General features: G+C 47.6%; 1 protein-coding gene and 1 pseudogene across 12 annotated transcripts in view; one reads left to right on the forward strand and one right to left on the reverse strand.

Annotated features, from left to right (window-relative positions):
* PPP6R3 (protein phosphatase 6 regulatory subunit 3) overlaps positions 1-20,363 on the forward strand; it is a 116,297-nt gene that overhangs the window by 3,645 nt on the left and 92,289 nt on the right. The window lies entirely within an intron of this gene.
* On the reverse strand, positions 8,455-10,673 carry LOC118501401 (annotated as a pseudogene).

Raw genomic sequence — 20,363 nt, forward strand, 5'->3', positions numbered from 1 at the left:
CTAACCTTTCACACAGTGACCCTTGCCTGCTGTCAAGGGGGCTCCTCTGCGCCCAGGAGTGTGTGTGACCCAGGTGCAGGTGGGTGTCCTTCTCCTGGGGAAGATGAGGCGCAGCAGCAGAGAGAGGGCAGAGATTCTTTTCTCACGCAGTTAAAATTGAGATAGTCTAGTTTATCGCATGGGAGAATGTCAGTGTAAAAACTAGACAGATTTTTAGCAACTGAATGTTAATATCTGGACATACAAAGAGAAGGAGAGTACGCAAGCACTTTCTAACCCTTCCTCCTGGAATTCGACTTACGACCCGTGCTGGCGTGGCTCAGGTGGCTGCATGCTGTCCCGCGAAGCAGAAGGTTGCCCGCCTGACTCCTGGCCAGTGCCCACACCTGGAGTGTGGGTTCGGTCCCGGTCTGGCGCGTACGAGAGGCAGCTGATTGATGTTTCTCTCCCTCTCTTCCTCCCTTCCCCTTTTCCTCTAAAAATAATGGATAAAATCTAAAAAATTTTGGCTTATGGTCATAGTTGAGAAGCAGCTCTTCCCCCATCGACTTCTAATCTTCATTTATTTGGTCAGCAAGCATCGGGAGTCCTTACTTCGTCAGGAGCTGTGTCAGAGACTCGCTCACGAGCAGGTGCTAAAGGGTGTGCGGTCTGGAAGGAGAGGCGGCAGTTGCAAGAGAGATACAGTTTTGGTCGGAGACCAGGTAACAAGCTTGTTAAAGTTGCGTGTGGTGTAAGCGGGCTGTCAGTGAGAGGCCTTGGGGGCCTCAGAGGAAAGTGTGTGTGCCTGCTGGTGGGGGAGACTGCCAGAGGCCTTGTGCCAGAGGAGTCCCACCTTTGTTTCTCCGGCGTGTTGCGTGGTTCTGTGGGCTTGCGTCTTCGGCTTGGTTTCTCTTAAGAAGCAGTGCCGGTCTTCCCGTGCTGACGAAGCTGTCCCGTTCCGTCCTGGCCGATAAGGCTGGTCCGTAATGCCTTTTGTTCACTGACTAGGTTGTCGGTCCGTCACACTTGCAACTCTGACTGGGTCCCTGCCTGCCCATCAGGGCCCCACGCAGGGTGACACTGAGCCTCCGGAGCATCCTTGAGGTGGATGGGGCTCCAGCAGGACGGGTTCTCCCTGCCGCGGGCCGGGTCTAGGTTGACCGGAGGTTTTCGTGGCCTTTTGACTTGGACTTAGATTTAGTTGCTTATGGGAACCCGTTTTTTTCTTCCCTCCCCCTTTATTTTTCTTTCATGGGAGAGGGGAGATACCAGTTTTTAGTTGGATCAGTACCCAGTCTTTTTCAGGTTTTGGATGATAAGTGACATCTGGATATTAAGTAGATTGGCTGGATGGTAAAGAAGCAAGTAAAAGGGATCTCGGCAGTACTTGGAGAGCCTCTTGCTTTAACTGAGACGTTTCCATGTCGTGGACTTGGCAGAGGTCTGGGTTTACTCTGAGGAGAGGCAGTTGGCCACTTGTCACGTGCATCTGGCCAGGGTTGACTGGTTCTGTAAGTGAGGACTACACAGTTGGCTGTGAAGTTAAATAAATAAAGTTTGATAGGTTACGAACATCTTTTTGCTAATATAAGGAGGCTCTGACTTTGTACTGGATGACTGGAGAAAACTAGGGTGCTCTTAGTTGCAAAAGTTCTTAGAGTGGTAATGCAGACTGACTTGGGACGGTTTGTGCGCCTTACAGGTAGACTGCCGTGAAATCCGGAGGCCTAAATTAGGAAGGAAAGCGGAGTGAAAAATTGGTTTTTGGGACGGAGGAGAGCAGATTAAAAAAGGCTGCAGGAAAAATAAAAATTGAAGGCGGGGAAACAAGAGGGTGATCGGGTGTTGCGTCAGGCCTGGAGAACCATGCGGCTCGCTGCTCAGAGCCTCAGTCCCCGGCCCTGGGTGTGTGTGTCTGACAGCAGCGTGGGCGCCAGGGAGACACTGGGACAGGAAGAGAAAGCAGGGTTTGCCCGAGAACGCATGGCACTCGGAGACCCTAGTCGGGGTAGGTAAGGCAGCTGTGTCGCACTGTCCACCGAGGCTCGCTTCCTGGTAGCCTGGGAGTTAGCGGACACTGGCTGGACTTGGGGAGATCTGCAGCCCCAGCTGGAGCGGTGGAGGAGGAGCACTGACTGGTATTGGCTCAGCTGGCTGCTGGGGGCTGCCTTTCACGAGAGTCATGGGTTTGGAGCCGGGGCATGATACCTCAGAGACCACTGGTTCTTAGAGGAGAATGTAGGCCGTGCTGGAGAATGGACCTATAGGCCGCTGAGAAATTTCAGTTTCTGGGGCCGCAGTTCCAAGGGTCATTTACTTCTAGAGTGACATCGCAGGTGGGTTCCACTGAGGATAAAGAATGAAGGGGTAACTTGGGAAATATTTCCTCTTGGTGGTAGTCCTGTCAGTGTTTGTCGTTGTGGTAGATGAGGGGTGCGGTCTCCTGGTTTTCTTCCGTCGTCATGGATACACTGGTCTCTGCTGCCTCTGGACCACGGGTGGGTCTCACCTGCCTCTGTCGCTGCGAGACCCTGCCCTTGTGGTTGAGTCACACCCTGAAGGAACCTCCTCGCCCTGCTCCAGACTTCCTTCCCCGTGGACCTCTGGTCCTTGCTTCATGACAGTGGCTTCAGAAACTGCGCATTGGACACTTACATAGGCATAGTGCGCTAAGCAGAGGGGCTTTCCCAGACTGGTGCCTGCTGTCTGCCCCGAATTCAGAGTGCTCAGGGTCTGCAGTAGTTGGCTTTTGAGGCTGGCTCCCACAGCCTTCCCGGCATGTGTCTCTGCGCCTTATCTGTGAAGTGAGTTTTAAACACAGACTGATGAGCACAGTGCCTAGTGCAGGAGCAATATTTGCATTAATGTTAGGCACCAATCTCCCAATAGTAATAGAAATTACTTCAGAAATGACTCTCCTGTGAGGCCAAGTGCGCGCCCTGGAGAAGTGAAGCACGCTGTTTCGGGGTCACTCAGGACCTCCCTCACTGGCTGTTGGGGAGCACACACGGGGCGATGGTGGTCCGGGCAGGGAGGGTGTGGAGTTAGCGTCTGTGTGCAAGCCCCCCGCCCGCACGTTTAGGTTGTTGTCAAGCTCTCCCTGCCCTTACAAAGGTAACTCTGCTTAGGAGCCTCCCGTGTTATACAGAACTATGTATTTTTTCAGTGTACTGTGCTCTTGAAGGAAAATCACATCTGCTTTGAAGAACCAGTCTGTTTTAAGGGGGATTGGATCTTCCTAATTTTGTACTGAGTCTCTTTATAAACTCCACATTACTACCAGACACCTCCTCTGTAAAGGGCTTGGAGTACAGCGTTAGGCTCCGGGGGCCGTGTGGCTGCTCACCTCCACCGGCGTCCGGGAGCCGCTGCGGTGACTCGTCCTCGAAGGAGGGCGGTGGCTGTCTTCCAGCGAGGCTGTATTTATAGAGCAGGTGGTGGGCCGGCGTCGGCCAGTCCTGTGCCAGCCTATTTTTTATTTTAGTTATTTTTAAATCCTCACCCGAGGACATGTTTATTGGCTTTATAGAGAGAGGAAGAGACAGACAGACAGACAGACAGCGATGAGAGAGGAACACCGATCGCCTGCCTCCCACGCACCCCCCGACTGGGGTCACACCACATCCCCGATGTGTGGCCTGCCGGGAGGCGAGCCGCTGGCCAGGGCTTATTTTAGTTTTTACTAAGGTCATGTGTTCAAAGAATATATATCAACACGTGTACAGATACTAAATGTTAAAACCAGTCGTTGCGAACCCACTAACGAGCTTAAGGAAGCTGTGTTGCCACTGCCTTTGGCTCCCTGTGTGCCCTCCCTGGACCCCTCTTCCGCCCTCCTCTGCCTCCCCGGCAGCCTCTCCCCGCGTGTGCTGTTTCCATGCTTTCCTTCGTGGTGTGTCCTAGGGCACCGCCACGTGTGTCACATGGGACTTAATTTCTGTACGTCCTCACGCGAATCGAATCATTTTGTTCCTGCCCCCTCCATGTTGTTTCTGAGGCTTGTTGGTCCACGTGTTTGCACTCCTGAGGTCTAAGGCACGTGGACTCGTGTTCTGGAGTGGGGTCAGTGGGCCCTGAGCGAAGCAGACGGAAGCCTGTCCTCACGGAACTTGCACTTGAGTGGGGAAGGACAGCGGAGAGCCAGAGGTGCAGCAGGCGTGTGATACAGCGGGGAGAGGAGGAAAGCAGGGCAGTGGGTGGCGGGGGCCGTTTGCAGATTGAAGTGGGGTGACCTGGGTGAGCCTCCCTGAGAAGGTGCCTTGTGAGCCGGAGGTGAGGGAGAGCCTTGCGGCTGTGGGGGTGGGTGGGGTGGGAGGAGCCTCCTAGCGGAGAGCCCAGTGTGCCTGAGGCGTGGGTGGGGAAGGGTGGGAGGGGGACGGTAGAGAGAGGCCGGCCTGGCTGGGGGAGCCCCAGGGAGAGCGGCAGGGGATGCGGTCAGAGGGGTGGCAGTAGGGGTGGGAGCCCGGCACACAGGCTCTCGGTAGGACTTTGCCTTTCTCTAAATTGGACGGGAAGTTGTAGTGTTTGCAGCAGATGTGTGACGTGAGGTCGTATTTAAGTGTTTACAAGGTCCCCTTAAAGCTGTGTTAAGAATGGCTGCGGATGTACTGCTGCAAGGTGGTGGCGGCAGGACTGGGGGGGACACGGTGATGGTGGGAAGTGTTTGCGTTCTGGGTGCGCCTTGAAGGTGGTGACCACGCGATTTGCTGAGCGCGAGTGAAGCGTGATGGCCCTGGGGCGCTGTGCTCGCGGCAGGATGGGGCCTGAGTCAGCCAGGAAAGCAGGGCGGGGCCGCGGAGAGGTGAGCCAGGTGAGTCGGCACCTGTGAGGCCAAGGGGGCGTTGTCACGGAGGAGGGGGACCTGGGCCCAAGGCTGCTGCTGTAAGGTCAGGTCAGCCGAGGGCCAGGACTTGTCCAGTGGCTTTGGCAGCACAGGACAGCGATGACCTTGAGGAGCAGTTCCCAGAGGAGGATGTGGGGACAGCCGGGGGCGGGGAGGGTGCACAAGGACCGAGAGAAGAGGACCAGAGCTGGAGAGGGTTCTCCCGCAGGTGCCTGTCTTGACTCTGCAGGGGGATTTGGGGCCGGAGAAGGTTTTACTGAGATGGGAGAAAGGCAGCATTTTTGTCACGATGGTAGGAAGTGATTCTGTACAGAATGGACGGCTTGGTGAAGCCGGAGAGGGACACTTACTGGAGCCTTTTTGGGAAGGCCACGGGAGGGGCTGAGTGGGGAGCTCCGAGCCTCCTCCTTGGTGGGAGCAGGTGGGCGTGGCCTGTCTTTCCCAGTGCAACAGGACGGGGTTGTCAGCAGTCAGGGAGGAGGAGGGTGAGAGGGGCTGGTGGGTTGTGGGGCGACAGGAAAAGGTATGGGACATTCTACGGTTGAGGGAGAGGGAACGTGAGTGGGTGGGTTAGCAACACGGAATGGCCCCTCTGAGGGGCGGGACCTGCGGAAAGAGAGGTGGCGTCCTTTCTCCCAGAAGCAGAGTAGGCCGTGGGTGCTGCAGTGGGGTTGGGGTTGTGCAGCGCCCCCCTCCCCCCAGCCCCCCCCTCCCCCCAGCCCCATTCCCCAGCAGAAGTGGTAAAGCCAGAGCAGGTGGAGTGATTCTCCTGGTGCGGGCAGTTGAAGCGGGGAGGGGTGGGCTCCAGGGCAGGGGGGAGTGAGGTTTGTCGGTGGCCGTGCATGTCACTCTAGCTCTCCCTTGTCGCTTGGGTCCTCTTCCAGACCAAATACCTCCCCCCTGTTCTTCGTCCTGTCTTTGGAGGGTAGGGTTGTTCTCAGTGAGCGAACAGCGATGTTGTGAACAAGCGCAAAAACATTATGGAGGGTTTAGACCTTGCAGGGACCACGCAAGACCAGCGGGACCTGTGCACCTTTAACTCAGTAGACGATGCAGATCGTTTTCCAAGATGCTCGTCCAGTTCGCCTTCCTGCCGGCACTGTTCTGCATTGTGCTCGCCCTCGGGGTTGTCAGACTTTTCCTACTTTTCCCATTTGCTGGGCTTGAACTCACATGTCATTTCAAAAAAATAACAGCTTTACTGAGATATAATTCACATACCATAGAGTTCATACCATAAAGTGCACTAAAAATTTAGTGGGTTTCAGTATATTCATGATTGTGCGATGGTCAGCACAGTCTAATCTCAGAACGTTTTCATCGTCCTCCGAAGAAAGCTTGTGCCCATTAGGAGTCTTGGACCGTTTCTGCTAACCCCACACAACCACTGCGCTTGCTCTCTCAATAGATTTGCCTGTCCTGGGCCTTTCATATAAGTGGAATTACACTTTACTTGGTCTTTTGTTTCTAGCTCCTTTAACTTAGCAGAATGTTTTCAGGATTCATCCATGTTGTAGCATGTCAGTATCAGCACTTAATTGCTTTTTATTGCCAAATAATATTCCATTGTGTGGATGTGCCCCATGTTATTTATCCATTTATCAGTCGGTGGATGTTTGGGTTGTTTTCACTTTTTGACTATTAATACTGCTGTGAGCATTTGTGGACAAGTCGTGGGTGGACGTAGGTTTTTATTTCTCTTAGTATATACTCAGGAGTGGAATTGTTGCATAGTGTGGTAACTGTTTAATTTTTTAAAATTTTAATTTTAGTTTTTTATTTTAGGGAGAGGGGAAGGGAGGGAGAAAGAGGGAGAGAAACATCGATGTGAGAGAGAAACATCAACTGGTCACCTTCTGCGTGAACCCTGACGTGGGGCCGAACTCACAACCCAGGCATGTGCCTTGACCAGAACCAAGCCCATGACCTTTTGGTTGCGGCACGACGCCCAGCCAACTGAGCCACACCGGCCGGGGTGGGTAACTATGTGTAGATTCTGCAGAACGACCAGACTGTTCCACAGAGCGGCTCCGCTGTGTTGTACTCTTACCAGCACTACATCAGGTTTCCAGTTTCTCCACGTCCTTGCCAACATTTCTTATTTTCTGTTTAAAAAAAATTGTAGTCACTTTAGAAGTGTGAAGGGTGGTATCTCATTGTCATTTTGACTTGCCGTATTTGCAGGAATTCTTATAGATGCTAATTATCTTTTATTAGTTATCTGTGACATACCTCTTTTCCCAATTCGTGAATTGCCTTTTCACTGTACTTGTGAGACCTTTAAAAAGCGGTTACTGAGAGCATGGGCTGAAAGGGCAGAAGGGAGCTCAGTGTCCCAGCCCCCCACCCCCGTAGCCTTCACCGGCCCCGGCAGAAGGGGCAGGCTTCTGCTTTACAGGTGGTGGTCTGTTAAAAGTCTTACGGGTTTCTTGCTGTAAGTCTTGCACATCTTTTATTAGATTTATTCTTTGGGTACTTTGGTACTTTATAGTTATTTTCCTGTTGTAAATAATTTTTTAAGTTAAAATTTCTGTTTGCTGGTAAATGGAAATGCAGGTGACTTTATATACAGTTCTTATATGCAGTAACTCCTCTAACTTAATAATTTGCCTGTGGACTCTTGGGGTTTTTATGTAAATAATCATCTCATCTTTGAATTATGACAGTTCATTTCTTTCCGGTCCTTTTACTTTTTCTATCTTACTGCTCTGCTCCAGGGCAGTCGTTACAGTGGAGAATGTGCATCTTTGTGTTCCTGGTTTACGAGAAAGTGCTTTTATCTTTCCACTTTACATGCGTGGGTATTTTTTCTGTAACAGGTTGAGGACGATTCCTTTCATCTTAGTTTATAGATAATTAAAAAACTCAAGTGGGTATTGAATTTAATTGAATGTATTATCTGCATCTCTCGAGATGATGGTATGATTTCTCTCCCTTTAACCTGGTAATGTGAAAAATTGCTCTGACAGGTGGTGCTGAAATGAACTGTATATTTCTGGGATAAATCCAGTTTGATCACAACATATTCTTTAAAAAATGCTTTTGGGGGGTATATTTTGTTTTTTACTTGCTAATATGTTAGGATTTACAGGTCTGTGTTCATTGATAAGATTTATTTATTTTCAGAGAGAGGTGGAAGGAGGGAGAAAGTGAGGGAGAGACAGATTGGTTGCCGCTCATGCGCCCCCTACTGGCGACCTGGCCCGCAACCTAGGCGTGTGCCCTGACTGGGAATTGAAGCTGCGACTCTGGTTTGCAGGCCGGCACTCAATCCACCGAACCACACCAGCCGGGCAGATTAGTCTGTAGTTTTTATTTTTTGTATCAACTCTGTTGACTTTGATCATCAAGGTTATTCTAGACTAATAAAATAAGCTGTAGTATTTCTTCTGTTTTATTCTTTTAAAGAGTTTTTATGTAAAGTTGGAAATTTTGTTTTTTAATGTTTGGTATTATAAAACTTGCCCATAAAACCATCAGGGCCTGGTGCTTTTTGTCTGAGATTTCAAAATTACTGATTGTAGCTTTAGTAGCCAAGGATCATTAGAGAATATTTTTTCTTGAGTCACATTTGAATAATTTATATTTTTCTAAAATTATATTGTCTGATTTTTGCATATATTGGCAGAAAATCTTAATTTTTTATCTTTTTAATCTCTGTGTTATTTGTAATTAATTCCTAATATTTAACTTTCCTTTTTTGCTTTTAGTTACTTATGTATTAGAGGCAATCATTTATGGTTTATAAAAAAAATTGGCCTGTATACACAAATATTTCATAATGGTAATTGAAAAACAGCTATTCCCATCCGCCTTGTGTCCACACCAACATTCAACCCAGATTGGTTTAATCTTGAAGTGTAATCCAATAATACTGAAGACCAAACACTTCAGGTCCTGGACAAGATAATACAATACTTGTAAGCCTTCTGGGTCCTTGGATTGATTGGCATCAATAAGGGAACCAGTTTTCGATGTTGTGAAAGAAATGTGTTCCTCTCCAAAGATGGTTTCAGGCTCCTGCCAGTCCATGTCGCCAGGGGAGACCACGGACCCTCATCCTCTCGGGAAGTGTCACTGTCATCAGTTACTCCCTTGCGTTCCTCCGTCACACTTTTAAGTGTGCAAGCCTCTTTTCTGATGACTTCATTTTTATAATCACTGTTGGTGACAAATCTCAATTTCCCGTCTGGTCAGAACTCAAATTCCAGGAATTCGTGGCTGAACTTGCCCTTGTGACCCATGTAGTGACGGAGGTAAAAGTCACTCTCCATGGCTCGAGAAAGGCCACTGAGACAAGACTGGAGTAGCAAACTGAGTCACCACTGTATGTGCCTGAAAGTGACCCTGATATTTGACTTTTTAAACAGGATGCTTTGGTCATTAATTTTTAGCTTTTTCATATATTTATAGGTATATACATATATATATCTAAATAAAGTAGTAATGTCTCTTTAGTACTATTTTAGCTACGTCCCTAAGTATTGCTGTGTAGAATTTCTATCTTTTAGTTCTGAATATGTTCAAATTTTCATTTGATTTCTTGTTTGATTAGGAGTTTAGAAAGTATATTGAAAAATCTTGGTGTATACAATATCTTTTTCCCCCCTTTTGTTGATTCCAGAGAAAGGGAAAGGGAGGGAGAAAGAGAAGGAGAGAATTATTGATGTGAGAGAGAAACATTGATCAATTGCCTGTTACACGTGCCCCAAGCAGGGAACAAACCCTGCCCAGGGGTTGAACTGGCAGCCCGGGCATGCGCCCGGATGGGGGGAGTCAGCCAGTGGTCTTTCAGTTTCCGGGATGACACCCAGCCAGCTGAGCCGCACCAGCCAAAGCACAGTATCTTTTTAAAAGTCTTTGTTACTGATTGCTAACATAATTGTGTTCAATGAAATGTGGTCTAATGTGATTTTGATTCTTTGAAACTGGTTGGCTCAATTTTAGCATTGTGTAGTTTGTGGCAAATTCTTGTCAGTATTCCTTGTGTATTTAAAAAGAATGCGTTTCCAATTTCAAGGTGAGGTATTTTTCACATCTGTTAGATCAAACCCATTAATTGAATTCACATTCAAACTAGTATCCTTAACTAGTTAGTCGGCCTGCGCTGTCAGTTACAGAGAAGGGTGTTTTTAAATCCCTTGTTCTGCGAGATTTGTCAGATTCTGTAGTTCTTGTTTTCCTCTGTGCCTGTCAGTGTAGGGTGGTTGAGTTCCCGGGTGCCTGCACAGCCTGTGAGCCTGGGCTTCCAGGACTGTGTTCTCCATTACGGTGTGTTTGGTCAGATGTCGGTTCAGCTGTGCCAAGTGACTTTTGGCTCACGTTGGCCTGATCATGTATTTTTGTGTCCTTTCACTATTAAGTTATTTGTGGCTTTAATGTTTTGTAGGTATGTCTTTTGAAAGCAGCATACAGCTAGATTGCGTTTTTATAATTTTACTTTAAACCGATGAGTTAGTCTGTTTATATTGAGATAGAAATATTTAGTTTATTATCTTATTTTGTACTTTCTAATTTGTCTTTTTCCTGTTCTTTTTCTTTCCTTGTCTTTGTACTGTGGAATTTTTTTCCCGTTCCTGTTCACCCTGTATACCCAAACCCAGCAGCAGTACATTGATCAGACACTTTTTCTTGGTAATCTTAGACATTTCATATTTAAGTTCCTTTTAAAGTTAGTGGGTACCTTTACCCTTATAAGAACCTTACAGTGCTTTAGTCTTATATTTCTTCCCAATTTTTATGCTGCTATTGCCTTATTTTCATTTTGTTGCTCTTAAAATTAGGCATTGTATATATTTATATATATGAATAGCCTGTGTGGAAAAAGTCCAGCCATTGTTACTATAACGAGAGCGGCTTGCACACCATCAGTGTAACCCGGCAGCCAAGGAGAGTGGACAGGAAAGCGCCCGTGTGAGCAATGAGGACCCACTGTACCCGTCAGTGGGGGCGGTAGACGCCATTGAGTGAGCCCGTGCACTGTGTGGCCACGTTCAAAATGACCGAGGGAGTGGAGCAACGAATCTGCATCAGATTGGTGTTAGGCTTGAACATTCCTCCACGGAAACTGTTCAGATGATTCGGAGGCTGCGGCTGTGGGCAACTGGGGATTGGCAGCTTCATCGCGACAGCACGCCCGCTCCTGCGTCACAGCTCGTGTATTTGCTTTTTGGCAAAACATCAGATCAGCCAGGTGACTCGGCCCCCCTACAGCCCAGATTTGCCACCTGTGACTCCTGGCTTTTCCCAAAAACTAAAACCACCTTTGAAAGGGAAGAGATTTCAGCCTGTTGATGAGACTCAGGAAAATATGACGGGGCAGCTGATTAGGAGAACTGTGTGAGGTCCCAAGGTGCCTGCTCTGAAGGGGACTGAGGCGTCATTGTCCTGTGTACAGTGTTTCCCGTGTCTTGTATCTTCTTCAACAAATGTCTCTATTTTTCATATTACATGGCTGGATACCGTCTGGGCAGACATATATAATGTCATTCTTGAAAAGGATTTTTGTCTAACACCCATGTGTAGGTGAATAATTATTTTCCCTTAGCCCGTTGACAGTATTACCCTCCTTTATCCATTATTGCAATTGAGATTAATTAGCAGTTAGCCATCGGTTTTTCCTTATCCGGAAATTGGAGGTGTTCTGTACGTAAAGCACTTACTATGTTGGCCAGTCCAGGTGCTGTGTTTACTCTCTCTGTTTTTAGGTTGCTGTGTTATCTTTTATTTTGAGTTACTCTTTTGGTGTCTGGCTCATTCTGAATAGCCAAGTAAGTACCTGATGTGTTTTGGATAAATATTTAAAAAACTTTAACAATTGCATAATAGAGAATGTTCATTTTAAGAGCTGGCAGATGTGAATTCTTTTTCTTCTTTAATATGGAGTGTTCCTGTGTCAGTAAAGAATTTTGTAGAGATTTTCCTGTTCCTTCATTCACATTAGTTAACTAATTTTTATATCATATCTGGAAATGGGGAAGATTTCAAGGATAATTCTTTTAAAATTGGGATTGCTTGGTTGCCAGGAAACATTTATGTGAACCTTAAGTGTGTGGCTTCAGCCAGGTACGGAACAGCGACAGCAACTGTGGGAAAGGGGTGTGGGTCAGAAGCGGTGACGAGCCGAGAAGAAAGGCGGAGAGTGGAGTCAGGCATTTGTAGTACCTGGCCCGTCCCGGGGGAGGCCATGTTTATGTTTATTTCTTTACAGTAAAAGTATTTTCTTCCGTTTTCATCAGCAACAAGAGAGACATTGAGGGACGTCCTGGCATGTGGGCTGCCGAGCTAGGGCGGGGCCTCACTGGTGGTGCTGTGGTCAGCAGGCCGTGTGAACCGTGGCCCTGCCCTTGCCACAGCTCTCCCCGAGGGGGGTCCGGTGGTCTGGGGCTGGCAGTGCGGGCCCCAGGGGCAGGGACGCACTCCCACCCCAGTAACTGTCAGCCAGGCCAGAGTCTAATGTGCACAGGCAGCATGAGCGTGACTGTTGTTTTCACGCGGCTTCAACACGTAGATGTTGACAGTCCTCCAGGGCACTGGGGAGAAAATGAGAAAGGATTGCCGAGGGCACGGGGTAGAGACAGAGCTGGTTTAGCAGAATTGCTGTGAGGACTTAAAATAAACCTAACCACACGTGTTTGTGTTTAATTCCCAGAAACAGGTAGCGTCCATTCCTGCCGTTTACCGTGTTCTTGGGCCTGATTTTCCACTTCGGCCTCGGGTACTGCTGTACTGCTTCGTGATGGTGTGCACCTGCGGCAGCCTGCCTGCCCGCGCCCGCCTGCCTGCCCCGCGCTGGGGGGTGCCGGTGGTCTCTTCCTGCTCCGTTTGCCCAGTGCCTCCTGTTGCAGTCGTCACCTGTGCTTGATTCGTGCCAGGCATCGTTTCCCACCGTTGTTCCCTGAGATGAGAGTGGGCTGTTCGCCTTTCCTGGGAGGCCGTCTGGCCCTTAGGGTGCGGAGAGTCGGGTCGGAACCTCGGTTTGACCACCGACGGAGCCGTCTGACCTGGGGCAGGTCATTTCACCTGTCTGGGCCCGGCTTTCTGTGCATGCAAAATGGAAACAGTATTCAAGTTCTCTTTTTTCCATAGAGAGTAACTTTGGGTGATTCGAATTTGTGGGTTTTGGGGGGCAAGTGTTCTAAGGGAGACATAAAAAACTTTCATAGAATAGGGAGTCATGGCGTAGCTGACTTTGTTAATGATTAACATGTTTGATGAACTCTTTTACTGGCTTTGGTTTTGAAATCTTGGCTAGAGGTGTAGGATATTGTAGATTTTTTAATCCTCACCTATGGATATGTTGTTTGGTTTCAGAGAGACAGACAGAAACATTTATGTGAGAGAGAAACATTGACCGGTTCCTTCCTATATGAACCCGGCTGGGGCCTAACCCTCAATTTAGATATGTGTCCTGGCTGGGAATCGAACCTGCAACTTTTTGGTGCACAGGACAATCCCCCAACAACTGACCCTCCTGGCCAGGGTGTGATTTTTTTTTTTTTAATTTATTGATTCCAGAGAAAGAGGAAAGGGGGGCGGTGGAGGGGGAGAGAGAAAGAGAAAGAAACATTTATTTGTTGTTCCACTTATTTATACATTCACTGGTTGACTGTTGTATGTGCCCTGACCAGGGATCAAACTCCCAGCCTTGGCACAACTTTGGCACAACCTTGGCATGTCCGCAACTTTGGCACATCTGGAGAATGCTCTAACCAACTGAGCTACGTGGCTAGGGTGAATTTTCTTGTCATTTTTCTGTTTGGAATACAGAGTTCTGGTTTTAAAAATAGTACTCATTATGAGATTATATTTGCTTTGAAAAAAGTGAAGTTATAGATAGGACTGAAAGCTCTTGTGATCACCTTCTCCCAGTCCTTTTTCACCTCTGCTGTTAATAGTTTTATGTTCACTTAATTTTTTAAATGTATTCGTGTACTTAGATATTCTTTTGGAAACTGTAGTGTTGGGGGTATACACTTAAAAAAATAACCCATCACCTGGAGGTCTGCCTCGCGCCCTCCAACTGCCGCACAGTGAGAGTGTGCTTTGTAGCCATTTCCCGTGCCGGGGCTCTAGATTTTTTAAAAAATCATAATTCAGCTTTTAGCTTGGTATAATAAGCACTTTGTTCTTAGAAGCTTTAGGAAGTGCAGCATTTGCTGCAAAAGTAGGTAAAATGCTGAATTACAAGCTGGATTCTCTTGCTTTTTGTCTTTGCATGTAAAGTATGCGTTAAGCAGCGGGAGAACCTTTTTTAAGAAGGCTTTTTCTATACATCTCCTTTGCAGATGATTCACCACATTGCTTTTAAGTTCTGTTGTAAATGAAGAATTAGCAAATCTTGTAATATATAAGAAAATTTATATTTTAGCCATTTTTAAAATTAATAAACTTTATTTTATAGAGCAGTTGTAGGTTCACAGAGAAGTTGAGCTGAAAGTGCGGAAGTTCCCCTGTACTCCCGCCCCGCCCCTTCCATTACCAGCGGCTCCAGAGCTGGGCGCGTTTGCTACAATGTTAGCTACAATGAATGAGGCATCGTTTGCACTGAGTCCCGGGGTTCCCACAGGGCTCACTCTCAGTGGTGTATATTCTCTGGGTTTTGACAAATACACAGGCTATGTATCCAGCATTGTCACATCCTGCAGAATGGTTTCGCTGTGCTCCACGTGTTCGTTCCTGCCTCCCACTTAGCCCCTGACAGCTGCTTCCTTTTTCCTGTCTCCAGAGTTGTGCCTTTTCTGGGGTGCCATCCAGTTGGAGTCACACGGTATGTACCATTTCCAGACTGGCTTTTTTGACTTAGTAATCAACCTTTAGGATTCCCCTGTGACTTTTAATGGCCTCATAGCTCATTCTTTTTAGTGCCGAGTAATACTGTGTTGTATGGCTGTACCTGTTGTATCTACTCCTCTCCTGGTGGTTCCCAGGTTTTGGCAGTTGTGGGTAAAGCTGCTATACACACTGTGTGCAGGTTTTCGTGTAGATACAAGTTTTCAGTCCTTTGGGTAAATACCAAGGAACGTGATTGCTAGGTGGTGTGGTAAGAGTATGTTTAGTTTTGTAAGAAACTACCAAAGTGTCGTCCACAGAGGCTTGAACATTTTGCATTCCCAGCAACAATGCGTGAGCGTTCCTTTGACCCCACGTCCTCACCAGCACTTGGTGTGGTCGTTGTTCCACGTCTGGGCCGTTCTAGTTGGTGTGCAGTGCTGTCCCGTTGCAGTTGTAATTTGCATGTCCCTGATGTCGTATGACGTGGAGCATCTTTTCATACGATCGCATCATTTTTAATGACTATATGTATTTCGCTGGATGCATAAAGAACCTCAGCGCAGATAAAGTCATTTCTGTTTGTTACTGGGTGTTTGGGCACCAAGTGTTGGTGGATGACCTGGATTATTTGTTCTGTGGTAGCCCCAGCAGTGTCTTGTGTCCTGCCTAGTTACACCTTTCTGTCTTTCTGTTTTAAATTCTTTGGACATTGTTCTAAGACTTTTTCCCTTAGGATAAACTCCTAGAAATAGAATAATTTAGTTAAAGGATGTGCAGATTTTAACACCTTTCAATGTCTATGGCCAGAAAAACCATGCCAGCTTATACTTTTACCAGTGCTTCCAGCCAGTTTTATATTAAGAAATCGAAAAATACTTTTTAGGGAAAAATTTCAATGTGCACAAACAGAATAATATAACAAACCCTCCGTGTCCCAGTCCCAGCAACCGTATACCCAAGGCCCGTCCTGCCCCTTATTTTCCAACACATCCCCTCATTCTCCACTTCTCTCCTGCATTCCACTTTAAAACCTCTAGTGAATTATAGTGCAAATGCAGAGAGAACTAGAGGTCCCATGAATGAGTTTCCACAAGCTGAAACCCACCTGGGTAATCAGCAACCCAGGCGTCCTTGACTGTCCACCGCCAGTGACTTCCTTCCTGCCAAGGGCGGCTGGTAACCTGGCATCTGACTGCGCTGCTTAGTTTTGCCAGGTTTTGTTTTTTACACGTGTAGAATCTTAGAGTATGTTCTTTTGTGTCTTAGTTCTTTCTCTTGGGCGTCGTGTGTGGGGTTATCTGTGTAATTGCACACAGTTGTTGATTATTCTTGTTGCTGTATGCAGTTTCATTGTGTGAAGTTCCCCTGTTGATGGACAGTTGTTGGTTAGATGGCAGTTTTGGGCTATTACGAATCCTGGTGGTCTGAACGTTCAAAGTTTGTGTCTTTTGGTGAACACGTGGATGCGTTTCTTCAGGGACTGTGTCTAGGAGTGAAACCGCGAGGTCACTGAGATAATGCCTGTATTTGGTGTGGGAAGACCAAATCACACTTCCACCAGCCGTGCGCAAGTCCTTCTTTGTGTCCTCGCCAATGGCTCATGTTTTTATCCTCTTTGTTTTAGCTGTACTTCCGGCTGTTTGATAGCTTATGACAGTTTCAGTCTGCACTAGTGAGGTCTGAGCACCTTTTCATACCTTTATTGGTTATGTGGATATCCTTTTTTATGAAGGGTAAACAAGTCTTTGTCTTTTTCTACTGTATGGTCTGTTTTTTCCTGTCGTATCGGCTCTCTTGCTGCACAGCAGGTTACCTGCCAGCTTAGTGGCGTCTAGCGGCAGCAGACACTCACTTGTTCCCTCCCGGTTTCTGGGGTAGGACGCTGGGAGAGGCGAGGCCGGTGGTTCTGGCCTGGACGGGATCAGTCCGCTGAGGCTTGTCTGCAGGTGGAGGGTGCTTCCTGAGTTGGATTGTCCACATGCCTGGCAGGGCAGTCCTGGCTCTTGATGGGGGGCCACGGTTTCTGTCCACGTGGGCCGCTGTCAGGGACTCCTAGGAGTCCTGCCCTCGGGACGTGGTGGCTGGCTTTCCCTCGGCAGACTGAGCTGAGAGAAAGAGCACCGAGTGGGGGCTGTTCGTTCCGCGACCTCGCCTCAGAAGTCAGACAACATGTACTTCTGAAATGTTCTGTTTGTTAGAAGAGATTCACTCGATCGTCCCACCTTACGTTCAAAAAGAGGGAAGTTGGGCTCCGTTTTTTTAAAAGGAGGAGTGTCAGAGAATTTGGACATATTTTCAAACACAGCACTTTGTAGGATTTCTTTTAATTCTGGATGAGTCACCCTCCCCGCTCTGCTGGGCGCCATGTCTTTGAGAAAGAGCAGCCACCTCACCGTTAGGTGGTTCGTTTCCCAGTTCTTTCCTTCACGGTTAGCCCGTTCTACTGTTATTTGAAGGAAGTCCCCAGATAATTATAATTTAACATAATTGTAAATACTATGTCAGTATATATCTTTCAAAGGCAAACACTTCCCTTTTTGTTTTAACCATTAAACTATCATAACATAACCGCAAAACTATCATAATTACAAAGGAAACCCCATACAGTTGCCTAATAATATCCAGTACTTAGAGTTGAAATTTCCAGTTGTCTCAAATATCATCACTTTTTTGTATAGTTTAATAATTTTGACAAGTCAGGGTCCAGATAAGGCCCGCCAATTTAAAATAGTCTATAGATCACTTATTCATCATTCTTTTACACACATCTTGCCCCCCGCCCCCCGCCGCCTATCTCTTTTTCGAAGACCTGGACTTCTTTTTTGTGGTGTCCGCACAGTGTTCTGTGTTCAGACAGCTGTTTCTCTTTTTTGGGGGGTGGGGCATGGAGCTTTGTTGCTCTAACTGGTGTTGCTTCTTTGGTTGTGATTTGTCTCTGGAGGTTGAATTGTGGACCGAAATTGAAAATTTTAAAGTGCTTTCATATTCAATCACATTCAGATTCATTCAGTTTCTATGGAGCTGTTCTACACTAAAATGTAACGATGTCTGTTTTGGAATCGGCTCTCTTCCCCATCACGTCTGTGTGCTCGGTGATGACCCCGTGCTGACTGGCAGGCCTGGCACCTGGAGCGCCCCGCCCCTCGCTGGGAGCTGGAAGTGCTGCGGGGCGTGCCACAGCCAGGCCCAGCTCTGGTTACTGGAACCAGTGGGGTTCGGCCCGCAAGGATTTCTGAAGCGTGCAGTGCTTGACTGCTTAGTCAGGGGCCCTGACCTCTTTTCCCCTAGACTGTCAAATAACACAGTGACAGTAACCAACACAGGAGCCGTCTGGTGGGAACAAATCAAAATTGTACCTAGTTTGTCTGTCAGATTGGCAAAAAATACATTTTTTGGTGTGCTGCAGAATTTTAGAAATTAGTTTGTGCGTGCCATGAGACGGAAAAGGTTGAAAACCGCTGCCTGAGAGACCCCGTGCTTGCCGTCCGCGTGCACGCTTCTCCGTGTGCGCTCTGCCGGCCTGTCCTCTCCTTGCAGCTGGTTTTCCGTGGCGGCGACTCGTGTCTTCAGGGCTGGTGACTCAAAGTCGTAGGGCCTCTGCAGGCCACTTTAAACTTCCGGTCTTCCCTAGCCTTTGCTTTCCCTTTTAATGGAAACTTTAGCAATGAAAAGTTAGAAAAATAAATGACGACATGATTAGAAGAAACATCAGAGAAATAGATATTTTTAAAATTCATGTATTTTTAAAGTTGAACCTTAGAAAGTTGTTTTCCTTACACTTACTGTATTTTTAAAGTATCGTTCAACTTCAGGGCAAGCATTCAATTTTTAGTGTTTTGTTTTTAAGTGAATTTACAGTAAGGATACCAACTGTGGCCATAACCATCCAGTGACCATCCTCAGGACCTGTGCCCATGGCAGGCCCAGTGCTCCTGCGCTTCAGTCACACGTGGTCTAAGAAGATGGCCGTGGGGCTGGTGCCCGTGCCCTCCTCCTCGAGATGCTCAGGGCAGCGTCTCCATGGAGAGACGATGCAGGCTGTGTGTGTGACTTTAAATTCTCTGGTGGTCTCGTGCATAAAGACAGGTAAAATTAATTTTAATGTACTTCTTTTAACCCAGTGACCCAACACAGCATCATTCCAGCATCTAATCAATATAAAAATTATTGATGTTTTCACTTCTGTTTTTTTTTGTACTAAGTCTTTGAAATCAGATATGTATCTTATGTTCACAGCACATCTCAACTCAAACTATAGCTCTGTTTCGGGGGTTCAAAGCCTCATGTATCTCTGTTGAGTGTGTATGTAAAGATACTGGAGGGGGCTGCACAGATCAGAATTGCTCTAACCATCGCGCACATGGCGTAGCAGAGGATGAGGACTAGGGACCCAAGTAAACGATGGCGTAGAGGTGCAGGGCGCTAAGTGGGGAAGCTGTTTCTGTATTCCAGGTGGTGGTGGGAGAAGATGGAGGAGGAGAGATCCCCAGAAGGCGGCACTGACAGGGTTTCGTGGGTTGGACTGGGAGGGGAAAGAGGAGCCAGAGCCCATGTTCAGGCGCTGTCCTTCCCGTGGGAGTGCGCCTGCTCTGAGCTGGGGAAGGCTTGGTGAGGAGGAGGTGGGCCGAGGGCCGGGATGGGACGGAAGGCAGAAGCTCTGTTTTGTGGAACTTAGGTTTGATGTACTTGTGAGCTGCCCAAGGGGAAGTGCCTGCTAGTAGCTGAGTGCCCGTGTTTGAGGTGTAGAGAGAATCTTTTGGGAGCTCAACTGTGTTTATAGAAATACTTTAAAAATCCATGGAAAAGGCTTCATTTATTCTACAAAACTAAAACCAAAACCGAACAGCAAACCATAGTCTTTTGTTTCAGTTGCTGGGGCAACAGTGTAAGAACAAATGTGAATTGACACCCCAGCCAAATATGGGCAGCTCAGGAGAGTAATAAATAAATAGGCAGTGTCCGCAGTCCGAACCGTGTGGGAACCCCTACCTTAGCAGTTGCATGGAACAGGAAGGAAGGAAGAGGAGGAGGAAACCGCCAGCTAAGGAGGTCGAGGACACGAGGAGCTTGATACCAAAGAAGCTGAGTAAGGAGACTGTTCCAGTAAGTGGCCTCTACTGGGCGATTGTATTGTGCTGGGAAGGGTTTCATTTGGATTTAGCCCCATCTGGAGGGCACTGGCGACTCAAAAGAGCAGTTTCCATGGAGTGGGAGAAAGAGACGCTGGATTGGAGTGATGGAAGAGGGACTGCTGTTGGACAGAAGGCCGGTTCTCTTCCTTCTCCGTAACCGCCACCAGTCACTGAGACGACCAGCCCAGTAGGAGAGGGGCAGATGGTAGAAGCAGACAGTGGGCAGGGAAGGGAAGTGTAGATGGCTCTTGAACACACGAGTGGTGCGCCTGATACAGGGGTGTGAGGAAACGGGCACTTCTGCATCGCTGGTGGGACTGTGGATGGGTCTGACCTCTGTGGAGAGTCGTTTGGAAATATGCATGTAATTAGGAATGTGCGTTGTGTGATCCAGCAGGTCACTCTCTGGGCACTCGGGCCCTTTTTTGTAATATGAAAACTAAGCGGTCATCCGTGGTGGCCTGGTTAGAGCAACTGTAATACGCAGGAAAGTCTGTATCAGGTAAAACATACTTCCAAGAAAGCAGAATTTGTTGTTTTCCCTACTATGTAAATCAGGCTTTTTAAAGGCTGAGAAAAAGAAGGTATTTGGAAATGTACCTTTGAAGAGCTGTGTTGAGCCTTGACCTTCT

The sequence above is a fragment of the Phyllostomus discolor genome, chromosome 6 (assembly GCF_004126475.2).
Source record: "Phyllostomus discolor isolate MPI-MPIP mPhyDis1 chromosome 6, mPhyDis1.pri.v3, whole genome shotgun sequence".
NCBI classification, from domain to species: Eukaryota; Metazoa; Chordata; class Mammalia; order Chiroptera; family Phyllostomidae; genus Phyllostomus; species Phyllostomus discolor.